A 15,664-nucleotide genomic window follows, 5' to 3' on the forward strand; every position below is an offset into this window, starting at 1 on the left:
CAGGATCCCCGCGGGTCTGCTGAGAACGTGAGGTGGACGTGCACATCCGCCCACCTGGCTCCTCTGACCTCCCTCAGGGCTGGACTGGCCGGTGCAGGCCCCACACGGAGGAAAACTGCTCCCAGGGGCGATGGAGAAGCCTCTAGAGCCACAGACTGGGAACAAGGAACCACCCGCGGCCTTGTGATGCGATTGGGCTCGAAGCACCAGGAGGCGCACTTGGCAATTCCTGGGCCTCTTCCACGGCCGTCTGTGGACCCAGGAGCCCAGGGCACCCGCACGCACAACACCAGAGCCAGCTCCAAACTCTTATTTTTTTATTTTTTGTTAATCACCATCCGAGGATATTTTTTTCCATTGATTTTTAGAGAGAGTGGAAGGGAGAGAGAGAGAAAGAGAGAGAGACATCAACTGGTTGCCTCCTACACGCATCCCAACTGGGGCCAGGGATCAAGCCTGCAACCCAGGTTCCTGCCCTTGACCGGGAATCGAACCCGAGACCCTTTGGTGCAAGGGCCGGCGCTCTAACCACTGAACCGCCCCAGCCAGGGCTCCAAACTGTCTTCCGGGAGGACTCCAGTCCTGCTCTGAAAGCTCCGTCCACTGGGGCAGCCTGAGCTCTGTGTTCATTAAGGGCTGAACCGCGGTCTTTCTGTTGCAGTTAAAAGGGCCAGGCTGAGTGAACTGAGCAAAGCGGCCTGCCCGCCGCCCAGGTGATTTGACTAAAAGGAAGACTTGAACCTCAGCTCCAACGCATGGAGGCCCCCAAAAAAACCAAAGCCCGAGGTCTCTGCCATCCCTGCATGGAGGTGGCCTGCTTCTCTGTTCCCTGCGGGGAAAAAAACTTACAAACTAAAGTGGGACTGAGTCCCCAATCTACCCTCTGCGCTCAACCCCAGGGCCCCGAGGTCCAAACAGCGGGTCCCTAATGAGCCTCCACAGGGCCCTGTCTCTTTCGTTTGGGCCCTTTGGTTTCTCCTTAGCTCCTCCACCTAATTCGTGTATTGGTCTGAGATTTCTTAGAAAAATTCTGTGCCGGAATTTCTCTCTCTCGAAAGGGGGAAATAACTCTAGAAATTGACAGCGGTGGCCAAAGCAACCAGCTGGGTGGATCGATGACCTTTCAACATCTCTTTTGTGTCCTGTCTCTGACAGCTTTGGAGCTGGTCCTGAGGACAGTGGTCATTTGTCCCCATATCAGTGACCACCCTCCCCGTGGGCAAGACCCTCCACTCCTGGCAGCAGAATCCTCGGCGCAGTTCCTATTGGGATCCAGGTGGGTCCCTCAACACGGCCCCCTAGGATTAATCACTGCCCATAACTGAAGAGGCCCCGCAGGGCATGGAGCCGCAGTGGGGGCCCGCGGGCCCAGGGCCTCCGCAGCCCCGCACTGGCCCCTGCGACACCTGTTTTGCCTGTGAGGAAACCACATGGAGGCCCACAGAGACTGGCCAAGGCCTCCGAGCCATAAACAAAGTTGTCACCACGGTTGCCCTGCCCTTCCCAGTCCCACACTCTGTCCCCCTCCATCCCCTCGGACAGCCACGTTTTCGCTGTAACTCACATGTACCACCTTCCTTGGCGTCCACGGGGACCACACCCACCAGTATCCCTTTGCCTTCCCGGGGAAGGATGGACAGTGGCACCCTGGAGGGAGGCGCCCAGGGCCTCCCAAACCTTGAAAGCCGATGTGGATGACCGTGTCCGGAGGTTCTGCTGCTCTGTTCCCTTCCCCACAGACAGCGTCCACCTGTGTAAAGCTTTCGGCCCCAAAGGGCATAAACTTTCTCAGGAAAAAGTGCCGTTTGTTCACACTCAGGTTGGGTATTTAGGGCACCTGACCCCAGAACCTAGAAGCAGAAAGGCCTGGGGGTGTCCTGAACCTCCCCAAACCTAGTGCTGAGTACCAACGGCGAGGTCTGGACTAGCTGGCTTCTGTCAAAACTGTGTTCCAACTTCTCATATGGCCCAGCCTGTTTTACTGAAAAACAGCGAACCTGACCCTATTGTTTGGGAAGGTCAGGATGACCTGGCTTTTAATGCCAGTGGGTGACTCTGAGCCCTCTCCTGCCCCAGACCTCTCAGCACCCGAATGCCACAGCCCAGTGACTCCGGCCAGCGAGGGCAGCATAGTGCCCATGCCCAGATGGACTGGGAGCCCCACACTCACTCATTCACTCATCAAAGGCCCATTCATTCATTCATTCATTCACTTCTCCAACTAACACTTCCAGTGGGCCTCTCGGGCCAGTGCTGTGGTATCTGCCGCAGGGGATTCGTCCGAGTCAGGGTGGGCCCCCGAGGGTGGGGGAGCTGGAGGAGGTCCCGGAGGCTGCCTGGCACTCTGGTCTGAAGGGGATGCGCACAGCAGTCTCCTGAGACCTCAGGGTGCCTCCGAGTCCCCAGCCTGGTGGCCCAGAGGCCTCAGACTGACCACGCCCCACATCTGAGCAAGCCTGTGGCCTGTGGGACCATCTGCCTGGGGCTTCCCTCCTCTCAGGGGCAGACCCTGCTTCCCTGCAGCGGTCCTCCAGGGACCAGTGTCCCTACGCCCCAGTGGCCTTCAGCTGCCCACAGGATCTGCTCCAAGCTCCTGACCTGCAGATGCCCCAGGAGACCAGTGTTTTCCTGGGCCCTCTGTGTATGGATCCTTCCAGGGACTCCGCAGCCCCTCTGTCCCGTGGCCCCCAGCGCCCTCGCCCCAGGCCAGTCCCCTCTCCCTGCCCTCTTCAGGTCCTTTCTCACACCCCTGTTCCATCACCAGGAGCAGAGGACAGGCAGCACCACCCACAGGTGGCCACCAGGGGGCGCCGTGCTTTGGCTGCATCCGCCCCCTGAGCTGGGAGCCTGGAGCCAGGGTGCTGGGGGAAGAAAAGACTGACCTTCGACAGGTGCCTCCTGGGCTTCTTGGGAACTGTGCTAGTTGGTAACTGTGAGCCCACCTCCCAGGTGAGGAAACTGCGGGCAGAGAAGGGGTGCCGCCCAACTGGCTCTCAGGGCGTAAGGTCTGGGTCTCCAAGGTTTCTCCAAGCCCTCCTTGAATCTGCCTCCACCTTGCTGTGTGACTTTTGGAAAGTCACCTGACCTCTCTGGGCCTCAGATTCCCCGCCTGTAAAGCGAGGGTGGAAAGGAAGGCATTGCCGTGACTGGGCAGGGCCAACTACTGGACAGAGCGCTGGTCCCTGGCTCCAGCTCCCGTCTAGCTGGTCTCTGCGCCCCAGGAGCAGGGAGGGCTTCACCCCCACCCAGCACGAGGTGCCTCTGCGGGCTACCGTCTCTGCAAGCCAGCCGCCTGCCTGCTGTCCGTGGGCCTGGAGTCTGCGGGGCTGCTTGGGCCCGGCTCCAGCCAGCAGGGGGCAGACCCTCCAGGGGAGCTCTGGGGCTGCAGCCAGGTCAGGAGCATGCCTTCCTGCCAGAGCACAAGTTGCCACAGGCTGGCTGTGGGTGTGTACGTGTGCGCATGCATCTCAGTGTGTCAGGAGCCTGTCTCTCTGCGTGACCTCTACCAGGGACGGCCCACCCGTACCCTCTCCCCTCCGAGGTCCCCGTGGGCCCAGAATGCCGGGTGTGGGGGTCGGGGCTGCATCTCGCTTGGGTGGTAAGTGTAACCAGCCCCTGCTGTGCGCGGCAGGGACCCAGGCTCCACCCTTCTCAGAGGGCCTGCCTCCTGGTGATATCGGCCCCCTTGGGCTCCACCCAGGCCCTCGGTGGAGGGCAGAAGAGGCCAGGCAGAGAGTGCAGTCTGCTGGGTGCTGGCAGCAGCTCGTTCCCACGCTCGAAGGTGCAAGCCCTGGCACTCAGACCCTGCCCCACCCTTGCCCTGTGGCGACCAGGGCACCTGGAATGTGGCTGTGGACTCCGTCCCCCCGGGCCACGGATTCCTGTCTCAGTGGGCGAGGGCAGAGGATGGCTTTCCGCCCTTTGATCCCTGCCAACTCCAGGGAGCCGGGCTGGTCCAGGCCTCGCCAGCTAGGCCACAGGGGAGCTGGGAGGGAAGCCCAGGCTGGAGCAGCCTCCCTGCTCTGCTCCCCAGGCCCCAACCCCAGCTCCCAGGGCCTAGCTCTGCTCCCCGGGTGCCCGGGAGTTCCTGACCCCTCTCCTGCAGCTGGTCAGTGGTCTGGCTCCTCACCTGGGGACGTAGGTGTGCCCCCCCACCTTCATCCAGCCTGTGACCGCAGCACCAGCCACACACACCTCCTCCACCTGCCCTGGGGTCCAGAGGCCCCACCCCTCTCTGTCCCCGGGGCCTCAGCCTGCTCTCGGAGGCCCCAGCAGCCCCTTTCGACAGCTGACCCACCCTGAGACCACTGGGGTGCCTGGTGCTGGTCAGGGTGTTGGCCCACCAGGAATGAGAGCGCCCCAGGGTCCTGGGCCTCACCCTGACTGTGGAGGACCCAGCACCGGCTGCAACCCTCACACAGATCCAAGGCTCCTCACCCCCAAATGTGCTTGTTTCCTGCCCCTCCCCCCAGCCAATGAGTCTCCCACTTACAGTACACTTGGATCACCTACCCCAGTGTCCAAGCACCACTGAGCACCCCCAATCCCCCCCCACACACACACACAAGGGGCCACACTCCCAGCCTGGGTTTGGGGCAGTCTCAAACTTCCAAGCAGGAGGGGGGATGGGGGTTCTCCTTGGAGCTGCTGAGGGGCAGGAGGACCCAAGGGGGGTTGGCTTGGCTCTGCTCTGTCACCCCAGCGTTCAAGGGGAAGGGGCTCCAGGGGGCCCCACTTGCGGCGAGGAAGGGGTGTCTGGCCTCCCGCCGGGCTGGGGGCTCTGCAGCCGGTTTCCCAGGGGAAGGGTCTGCTCTCCTGCCCACGTGATGAGTGGACACCATCCCTACCTGGGCAGTCTTTACCCCAACCCCTGCCTGACCGCGGGACTGCTAGAGACCCCCAGTGTCCTTTCCCAATGGGGCGCCTCCCTCTGGGGACCTGGGAGAGGGGCGGGGCCAGGCCGGGTCTCAGGGTCCCCACACCCGGGATGAGTAGGAGGCTTCCCGGAGGAGGTGGCACAGGTCGGTCTCTTAGGTGCAGGGACGCGTTCCTGCGCAAAGCCTCCGTGCACGGGGGACAGACGACGTGCGGCGGGGCCCACGGAGGTCCGGGGCCTTCCACGCGGCCGCACACCCCACGCGCCGGGGAGGCCGGGGCAGGCCGGGGGCGGTGGATTCCTGGGCGCCGTCGGACAAGCCCGCGCCTGTGCGCCGCTGGCGGGGCCGGGGGACGGAGGACGCCCCACCCCCGGGGAGGAGCCAGTCCCCACGGGACCCTCCGACGGCGGTGACCGAGGCCGTGCCCAGCTCCCGGCCGCCGCAGGCCTGGACCCCGGGCAGGCGGGGGGTGGACCTGCGGGTGCGGGGTTGGGGAGGGAGCGGGGCCGTCCAGGGGCGGGCGCCGTCCAGGGGCGGCCCGGGGCGGGGCGGGGCGGGGCGGGCGGCGCTGCGCGGCGGGAGGGGCGGCCCGGGTGGTCCGCGGGGCCGCGGGCTCGCGCCGGGAGCGGGGGTGGGGTAGGAGGCGGGGCGCAGCCGGGCGGGGGCCCGGGAGGCGGGGCGGGGCTGCGTGGCCCGTGCGCTCCGTCCGTCCGCCGCCGCGCTCCGTTCATCCCTTTAGCGCCGAGGGACGTGCGGGCTTCCCGCTGGCGCGGACCCGGGATGCTCGGCCGGCCGGGTCTGCGGGGCCAGCGGGCGGGCATCCCGGGCCCGGGAGGAAGGGGCAGGCCCAGCGGAGAGCCCGGGCCCCGCATCTGGATCGCGAGGCCCGCTCTCCCCGCGGGCAGGGCCCCCCGTGCGCTGGGTGCCCACGCTCCCTGGGCCCCGCGCACCTGCGCTGACCCCGCCTCCCCAGGCCCAGGTTGGGCCCTGGACGCACCCACACTGCCCTGAGGGGCCTGGTCGCGGGAGGGGCGGGGTGGGAGCAGGAGCGGGGTAGGCGACCGAGGAGGGCGGCAGGAAGTGCTCAGAGGCGGGGGAGCCACGGGAGCCCCAGGGAGCAAAGGCAGGCCAGCGAGAGATGCCCGGAGTTGTGCAGAGCGGAGGTGTGAACAGCAGCGTGGAGGGCAAGGCCTGATGGAGGAGCCTGGGCTCCTGTTCGCGAGAGCAGTGGGGAGCCATGGGAGGTGTTTGAGCTGGGGAGTGGAATCGTCAGATGTCGGTTTTATTTTATTTTTTTTTCATAAATGAGAGAGTTCTCCCCAGCACCATGGTAAGGACCTCCTTTTTTTTTTTTCTTTTTTAATATATCTTTATTGATTTCAGAGAGAGGAAGGGAGAGGGAGAGAGAGATAGAAACATCAATGATAGAGAGTCATTGATTGGCTGCCTCCTGCACGCCCCCTACTAGGGATCCAGCCTGCAAACCCGGCATGTGCCCTGACCAAGAATCGAACCGCAATCTGGTTAATGGGCCTACACTCCACCACTGAGCAACACTGGCTGGGTCCCTCCCCTGCTTTAAAACCTGCCATAGCTCCCCAGTGCTCACAGGATCAAACCCAAGCTCTCCACCCAGCCCCTACCCCCCCCTCCACCCCCACCCCCCCACCATGTCCATTCCCCTTCCCTGGAACTCAAGTGTGGCCACTTCCACAAACCCTGTCCTGCTGCTGTTCCTCCTTTGCATCTCTCTGGGCTCACACAGCCCTGGTGTGCCCCATACCTCCTCCCTGACCTGGGACAGTCAGCGGCTGCAACAGGCCCAGGCTGTGTCTGAATCTCTTGAGAAACCCTTGCCCCTCTGGCTTTCCCGGGGCCCACTGCATCCTCATGTGCCATCTCTGAGCCCCAGTCAGACTCAGTGTCCCCTAGCTATGGCAGGGAGAGCCCTCACCAAGGGTTTGCTGAATGGGACCCTTGGCTGAGATCAGGGCACGTGGCTGGGACACAGCATCCTGGAAACGCATGGTGACTGACTTGGTGTCATGGGTCCAGGGTCCAGGTGGCTGAATAGGTGGAGCATTCCCCGGTGTGTCCCCCGCAAGTCCCCCCGTAAGTTCAAGCCCCCCAGCCCTGCTCTCCAGGCTCAGGGAAGAGCTAACTCAGGTCTCCTGCAGGTCCAGCCCAGCCCCCCCACCCCAACACACACACACCACACCACACCACGCAGCTCACTGAGCCAGGCCGCAGACAGGCATGCTCCAGCACGCCCTGGCATTCCTGACCAGGTAGGCTGGGAAGAACCCAGGCAGGCCCGGTCACCACCCCAGTGTCTCTCTCAGGAACATAAGCCACAGAAGGCTGAGCAGAGAACTCCAACACAGCCACTGACCCGTGACCGACCGTGGAGTAGAGGGGCCACGGTGTCCTGTTCCCAGAACCACAAAGCCCAGCATGGGAGGGGCAGCCTTGAGGAAGGGCAGGTCCCCGAACCACGGTTGTGGGGGCTGGGGCCCAGCCCACGGATACTGGTGCTGGGGGCCAGGGCAGCTCCATCCAGCTGTGGGCCACCGGGGCTCAAAGGTGGGCCTAGACGGGCCACAGCACCAGAGACCAGAGACCCGCCCCACTGCTCCAGCCTCCAGCGGGGACTCCAAACCCACAGGAATTTGGGCACCAGAACTGGCACACATGGCCCAGGCAACAGCAGGCCAGGGCACCGGCATCACCCTCACAGCCTGTCCCCCTTTCTCAAGCAGGGCAGAACAGCGTCATCTCTTCCAGTCTTCGTTTAAGGCCTGGGAAGACATGTCAGGGGTCACCCCTCCCCCCGACACACAATAAAGGACTTGTGGGTTCTAAGAGTAATTCTAGAATATTTTACAAATTGTGTTCTTTTTGCAAATAACATCTCTCCTGTTATTTCTCTTTAGTGACTCAGGGAGTCTGGTATCAGGCAACCATGTTGAGCTCTGATACCTGCTCGTAGTTAATCTGTTGATTATTTGGCACTTCAGTGTATGTGACCATGTTCTCTGGAAATACATGATAACACCCTGCTGATTCCTTCTCCATGTGGATCTTAAGCTGCTGGTTCCTGTTCTTGTCTTATTGCATTGGCCAGGACTTTCGGAGTATCGCTGAGCAGTCAGCGTGAGGGCGCACGTCTCATGGGAAGGCTCTCCGCTACTCTCGCCACAGGTTTGAGGGCCGTAGTTCTATCAGTTAGGAAAATTCCCTCTGGTCCTTATTTGCTAATTTAATTTTTAATTTTAATACATTTTTATCGGTTTCAGAGAGAGGAAGGGAGAGGGAGAGAGAGAGAAACATGAATGATGAGAGAGTCACTGATCGGCTGCCTCTCCTGCACGCCCCCGACTGGGCATCGAGCCAGAAACCCGGGCATGTGCCCTGACCAGGAATCGAACCGTGACCTCCTGGTTCATAGGTCGACGCTCAACCACCAAGCCACGCTGGTTGGACTAAGTTGTGTTTTTTTTAAACCACGGGTATTCCCTGGCCTGTGTTGCTCAGTGGTTAGAGTGTCGGCCTGCACACCAGAGGGTCACAGGTTCGAATCCTGATCAAGGGCATGTGCAATCCCCAGTCCTGGATGGGGTGTGTGGGGAAGGCAACCAATCAATGTGTCTCTCTCACAGCGATGTTTCTCTCATCTCCCTCCCTCCCTCCCTTCCACTCTTTCTAAAAATCAGTGGAAAAAATATCCTCAGGGGAGGGTTAACAGAAGAACTCGTGGGTGTGTATTAAGCTTAATGAAAATTCTTTCACCTGCATCGGTGTCGTGATTTTGTTTTCTCTGACCTGCTGCAGGCTGTGTTAACATCCCTCCTCTGAACTATCCTTCTGCTCCTGAGATAGAGTGTAAGGGACACATACACTTAATATGCTGTTGGATGTTAGTGAGCTAACATTTGAACACTTTAAAAATCCATGCTCATAAATAAAAGTGGTTTAGAATTTATCTTGTGCTTTCTTTTCGATCTCTACACCAGCTTTATAAAAACAGGTCGGGCCGCTTTCCCCTTTTTCTCTTTTTCTGGAACAGTTTATACGGCATATGGGTTATCCGCTCCCTGAGGGTTTGGTGGATCTAACCTTCGATGCCTGCTGGGCTTGGGGCTTTGGGGAGTGTGTGTGGGGTGGGGGGAGGTTGGGTTCCTACATTAATTTTTTAAAGAATTATTAAATTTGTGTGGCTTTCTATTTCTTCTTGTCCTGATTTCAGTCTTAATAATTTTCTATGAATGTATGCATTTTGCCTAGTTTTTTTTAAAAATATGTTTTTATTGATTTTAGAGAAAAAGGGGGAGAGAGAAAGAAACGTCGATCGGCTGCCTCCCGTGATCGAGCTGGAAACCTGGGTATGTGCCCTGACTGGGAATCCAACCGGTGACCTCTTGGTTCATGGGTCAGTGCTCAACCACTAGGCCACACTGGCCAGGCTTTTTGTTGTTTTGGTTAATTATCACCCGAGGATATTTTTTCCATTGCTTTTTAGGGAAAGTGGAAGGGAGAGAGAGGGAGGGAGAGAGAGAGAGAGAGAGACATTGGTTGGTTGCCTCCTGCACGGGCCCCGACCGGCACCGGGGATCAAGCCTGCAATCGAGGTCCCTGCCCTTGACTGGAATTGAACTCGAGACTCTTCAGTCTCGACACTCTAACCACTGAGCCAAACAGGCCAGGACTGATCAGCTGTTTTTCATACAGACCAAAGCTAATGCTGTCACTCTTGTCCCAGACCCAGCACTGAACTCTTTGTAACAGAATTTAAATCGATCTTCTTCGGTTATCCAGGGATTTCATCATCTAATCTATAAAATGTGATGTCCTATTTCCTCTGTTGCAGTTTCGGCAGATCATTTTTTTTCTCTTCTCCGTTGCAACCGTGGTGATCAGCAGTAATGACGGAAGACAAGCTCCCCGCGGTCCCTTCCTGGGCCTGCTTCTCGAAACGTCCCCCGTCTAACCCGGCAGCTTGGGGCCGATATAGATGGACAGTGTCGTATTGAGGACGTTGGGTGACGAATGAATGGAGCCCTGGCCGGGTGGCTCAGCCGGTTGGGGTGTCATCCTGGGCACCAAAAGGTTGCAGCTCAGGGCACATACCTAGGTTGCAGGTTCCACCCCTGTAGGGAGGCAACCGATTGATGTTCCTCTCTCCCTTCCTCTTACTCTAAAAAAAGAAATCAATAAAAACATATCCTCAGGGGAGGATTTAAAAAAAAAAAGAGCCCTAGCCAGTTTGGCTCCGTGGTTAGAGCGCTAGCCCACGGACTGAAGGGTCCCGGGTTCGATTTCCGACCAGGGCACGTGTCCTGGTTGTGGGCTTGATCCCCAGCGGGGGCTGTGCCGGGGGAAGCCGATCAGTAACTCTCATGATGGATGTTTCTCTCTCTCCCCCTTCCTCTCTTTGAAATCAATAAAAACATATTTTAAAAGAGAGAGAGAGAGAATGCACAGGGGTTCTGGCCGTGACGTTGTAACTGGGGTCACGCCCACCTTCCTGCCATAGCTATCAAATGGGCCCGGGTCCCAGGCAATTACTTCCAGGAATTGAACAGCAGGCTGAGTGAGTCTGACCCTTCCGAGGAGGGACACACACGGTGCGTTTCATGTCTGCCCTAGTTTTTCAGTTCAGGTTTCCTTCCAAGGTCCGGGGAGATGGAGGCGAAACAGAGGTGCGCGGCCTCGCTGGCGTGGAAGCAGAGATCAGGGTTCGGGGCACCGGAGGGCGCAGCGGGCAGGGGATGGCACTGGCCAGGAGGGAGCTACGCTCGAAGGCACAGCCGTAGGAGTCTGCCACTGGCTCCCACGCGGGGGTTTCCCCCACGCCAAGCAACGCGCCGACACCGGCTGGGTGTCCGAGGGCTCAGCTCCATCCTGGCACAGTCTACCCAGACACAGCACCAGAGGTAACGGGCGCAGGCCCGCGAGACCACCATCCTCGGACACCAGCCTCCAGCCCAGGGGTGACCTGCACTTCTGACCAATTGGCTAGAAACCAGAGGTCGCCATGCCCCCTCCTTGGGTTCAGGTAATTCGCCAGAGGGACTCACAGAACTCGGGGAACCTACATTTACTCACTACCGATGCACCACAGAGGTCCTGAAAGGATTCAGATCAACAGCCAGAAGAAGAGATGCGCAGGGCAAGGTCCTGGACAAAGGCGCTTGTTCTCCTGGGCTTGGGGCTCAGCAGGGTGACGCCTGGTTGCCCAGCGTGGATGGTCTCCCAGCCCTGTCCGTTTGGGTTTTTCATGGAGGTTTGATTACAGGGGCGTGATTGATTACTCCATTGGCCATTGACCACTCCTCCAGCCCCTGGGCCCCCCTTAGAGGTGTGGGGGGAAGGGGACCTGAAGTTCTGACCGTTCATCACAGGGTGGCTCTCCTGGCCACCGCCACCCATCTTTGTTTCCCCAGAGTCACCTCATTAAACATAACAGAGTCGCCTTGACCGGTCTTCCCAGGAAATTCCTGGAGTTTGGGGAGTTCTGTGCCAGGCTTGGGGGTGAGACCAAATAGATATTTCTTCTTATGAGTCGCAGAAGCTCGGGGGGCAGCGTGGAGGTCCCTCAGCTCCTGGCTGTCCAGGCAGGAAAGCCCTCGGCGAAGCCCAGCGGCGTCGCTGCCGTGGGGCTGAGGGCGGCCACGGGACAGCAGCCGCATCCGTGCCCAGGTAGGTGGCGAAGCCCGCTGAGCACCGTAGGCTGTCAGGCGGAGGCCCCGGGGGGACCGTTTCTGTCTTTGTCTTGTCTTTGCCCACCTGCCTCCACGTGGTCACCTGAAGAAGACACCGCCCCGGGATGCCCGTGGAAGGGCCAGGGCCGCGGGGTCCTCCTGGGAGCGGAGTCCCTTCCTTCTTCCACACCCGGAGTCCCGTCCACATCACGCCGAGGCCGTTCCCACAGCTCAGCCTCGGCCAGTGTGGGTGGCTGTTGAGCTGGGGTGTCAGGAAACCAACCAGGAAAGAAGCGAGGAGCACTGCCAGCGTCTTAGCTCAAAATGCCGAATTCCACGGGCTCTCCCCTAACGCGCAGTCTCGACAGATTCTCCCCTCCTGGGTGTACCCTCCTGCCCTGTCTCGACTCGCAGACACCCCCACCCCGTGTCTGACAACGCAAAGGACAACCCTTGCAAAACTTCTGACGAGTAAGCCTTCTTTTCCCAAAGTAGGTTTGTACTCACCCCCCCCAACCCCCCAAGATGCTGGGATGGGAGGCTAATTGCAGGCCCGGCAGCCGGGAGGGGGGGAAGGGGCCTTTGATAACATCGCACCTGCTTGCAAAGCAGCCGTCAGGTGAGGTCATTGCAAGGTCTTCAGACCAGGCTGGACGGGCCCATGGGGGTGGGGTGGGGAGGCCTGTTTCTGGCCAGCAAGGTTCTCCTGAGATTCTGGCTTCCTCTGTCTTCCCCCACATCTCCCTCCCGACTCTGGGGTCCCAATCAGGGCCCTAACTTTTGGGGCGAACTGGGCGAGGAGGCCGTCGAGGTCTCGGAATTCAGCCCCTGCCACTATGCTGTGTCCTTTGGGAGCTCGTCAACCCAACAGCTTAAGAGATCAGAGAGCCCGCCCCGTGTGGCTCGGTGATTGAGGGTCATCCTGCCCACCCAGAGGCCACAGGCTCAATTCCTGGTCAGGGCACAGGCCCAGGTTGAGGGTTCGATCCCTAGTAGGGGGCACGCAGCAGGCAGCCGATCCATGTTTCTCTCTCATCTGTGTTTCTCATCTGTGTCTCTCTCCCTTCCTCTCTAAGAAATCAATAAAAACATTCATTTTTTAAAAAAGAGAGAGATCAGAGATCCTTTTGGCAACTGCAGAAATAGTCCTGTTCTTGGACCAGGCCCGAGCCCAGCATGGAATTGCTGGTGATGTCGCTGCATGCCCTTCGACTCCAGCAGCTCAGAGCAGCCAGCAGCCCCGGCCGCGCCGCTCAGCACCGAACCGGGCCCTCCGCAGGCACCTCGGCCAGGCGAGCTCAGCAGTCACTCAAGTAATGTCTCACCACCATGTGCCATGGGCTCTGCCTGTCCCGTCGTCGGCTGTGCCCGGAATCCCTGCGGACACTCCGGTGCCAAGCTCTCCTGGCTGCTTTAGGCAGACGGACTGAGCTGAGCAGACAGGATGGGCACCAGGCAGGGATGCCGAAACGGCCAGCCACGGCTAAGCCTTGGGATGGCCCTCACGGCTGCCGGCCACAGTGCCTGCTGGGTGGAGTCCACACAACCACAGTCCTCTGTCCGGAGACCATTCCGGCTCCTTGACTGGGGACCAGCCTGGTGACCAGCTTGGACCACAAGAGCGCATCTGAGGGGAAGGCATGCGTTTGCTCCCGAGCTTGCGTGGAGCTGGTGCCATGACAACCGGCCTGGGGCCCAGCCAAAAACCAGTCAACCGCCAGGCCCACGCACGAGGCCCTCGAGAAACAGCCAGACCCCCGGGGACCTGCCACCCGACTGCAGAAGCCGTCCAGGAAGCTTGGCCTCGGGCCACTTCCGGCGGGAGGGCCATGCAGCTGGGCCCCGCCAAGACCGCCCACCCCCTGCACGTTTTATGCTGCTGAGATGTGGGGTGATTGTGATGCAGCAGAGGGATACTACGCACCTCTCAAGGAAGCCACTGTCCTGCCCCAGGTGAGGCGTTGACGACACCAGAAGACAAGGCCCTGCCTTTGGCTCCAAGGCCACATTTAGCCACGAACAGTCGCAGCCAGATGGATGTCACGTGACACGAGTGTCGGTTGAGGGCTCAAGCTGCTGTTGGTGGCTCCGGCCTGGACTCACCTCCCAGCCCCACCTGAGCCTGAGATCAGAAGGTCACCCGCTGGGCCTGCTCATCTGATCTGCGATTCCGCCTGGACTGGGACTAAACCCGTCCTGTGGTCCCAGCAGCTTGGCGCATGGCTCTCATCCAGTTCACACTTGTGGGAAAGAGAGAGCATTATTTGCGACACTCCCCAAACCCCCAAACCCAGAAGCCACAAAGAGAGGGACTGACAGACAACGGCACGTGAATTAAAACCTCTGATCAGCAAAGAAACACTGTTCACAGCGACAGGGACCGGACCCCACAGCTCACACCCCAAATCACCGACAGATCTGACCACGCACGTTCAATGCATCTGTTCCGCAGAAGGAACCGCAGCTGACTCCGAACTCGGGAAACTCTTGGCAATCTACGGAACGGAAGGACTGACAGATTCAACCTCGTAAAAAGTAAAAATATCTTGCCCGGCTGGCGTGGCTCAGCAGTTGAGCATCGACCTATGATCCAGATCACGGTTGGATTCCCGGTCAGGGCCCAGGCCCGGGTTGCGGGCCCGATCCCCAGTGGGGGGCGCGCAGGAGGCAGCCGGTCAGTGACTCTCATCATTGATGTCTCTCTCTCTCTCTCACCCTTCCTCTCTCCAAAATCAATAAAAACTTTTTTTAAAAATTAAAAATCTCAACAAAAGGGTACGAGAGACAAACACGGAACTCTCTCCCCACTGCAGCAGACTTTCCACACAGCACTGCCCCTGCCAGCGCAGCCCAGCTGCCCCCAGACCTTTCAGACTCCTCCCCTCCTGACACGGCACCCCAGGGGTGGCCGCCCCCCAAGAACACCTGCGCACGGGTGGGCCAGCAGCAACAGCTAAGGATGCCGGCCTTGGCCTGCAGCCTCGGCGGGACCCCCGAGCCAGAGCCATGGGGCCAAGCCTCCCCCAGATCCCTGACCACAAGAAACTGACATGATGGCGATTGGTGGTTTTTCGTCGCCGCATTTGGGGTAACTGGTGACACAGCAGCAGACAGCGCTGCTCATGCCAACGAGAAGCCCAAGGACGTGTTAGGGGGGAAGCTTGCCGCGTAACAACCATCCCCAAGCCTCAGTGCTCACACACAGAAAGCCGATGTCCTGCTCACACTGAAGGGCACTGTGGGTCCCGGCAGCTCCCCGGCCGGCTCAGTGGCCCAGTTCCCATTGGCGGTGGCTCCGCTCAGCACGTGCCTGCGAGGCCGCCTCGGGGAGCCAGAGCCAGTGCAGAACCGTGCCCCGCTTGTCCGTGAAGGCTTCGCCCAGGGTGACACGGTGACTTAGGGCAGCTTTCACCTGCAGGGCAGGTGGGGAGGTGACTGGAAACGCCCTGAGCCCCAGTAACGCCCACCATACCGCCCACTTTTTCCCTTTACAGGTTCAGCTCATCTCCCGGAGTCTTTGTGAAGCTGCTTCTTTTTCAGTTGCTCGCATGTGTCTTTGATGATCAGCTCTGCGGCCACTTCTGCATCTGTCCCACAGGGAGGCACTGGGGGTCCTGACCAGTCCCTCTGGCTCCCAGACCCCGAGTGCCGCTGTCAGCTGTCTGGCTGTGGGGGCTGGGGTGGGGGATCCTGGGGTCCAAAGCCTGTAGGAGGGGAAGACCCAGCAGCCCCACCCGGTCGGGGGTGAGGGCGAGACCACAGAGACGCAGGAAGGACTGAGGATGTGGGCACCCTGTCACTGGGCCACGATTGATTCTCCCAAGCCCGGTACAGATGTGAGCGAGAGGCCACGTGCAAGGCTGCAGGGGGCAGGAGGCGCTTGGCAGGACACAGCCCACCTCCCACCTGCCCAGGGAGTGTCCCTCCCACAGAGCGGACCCCCCACCCTGGCCCGCAGGGGTTAATGGCCCTGGCCGCCCAAGGGACATGCTAGGAATCTCTTCCCCGCCCCCTGGGGCCGTTTCTTCGGAGACTAGGCAGGCAGTGCTGTCTCCAAGCAGGGACAGCGGGTGCGGTCCCAAGGGC

Source organism: Miniopterus schreibersii, assembly GCF_964146895.1.
Source record: "Miniopterus schreibersii genome assembly, chromosome: 1".
Taxonomy (NCBI): domain Eukaryota; kingdom Metazoa; phylum Chordata; class Mammalia; order Chiroptera; family Miniopteridae; genus Miniopterus; species Miniopterus schreibersii.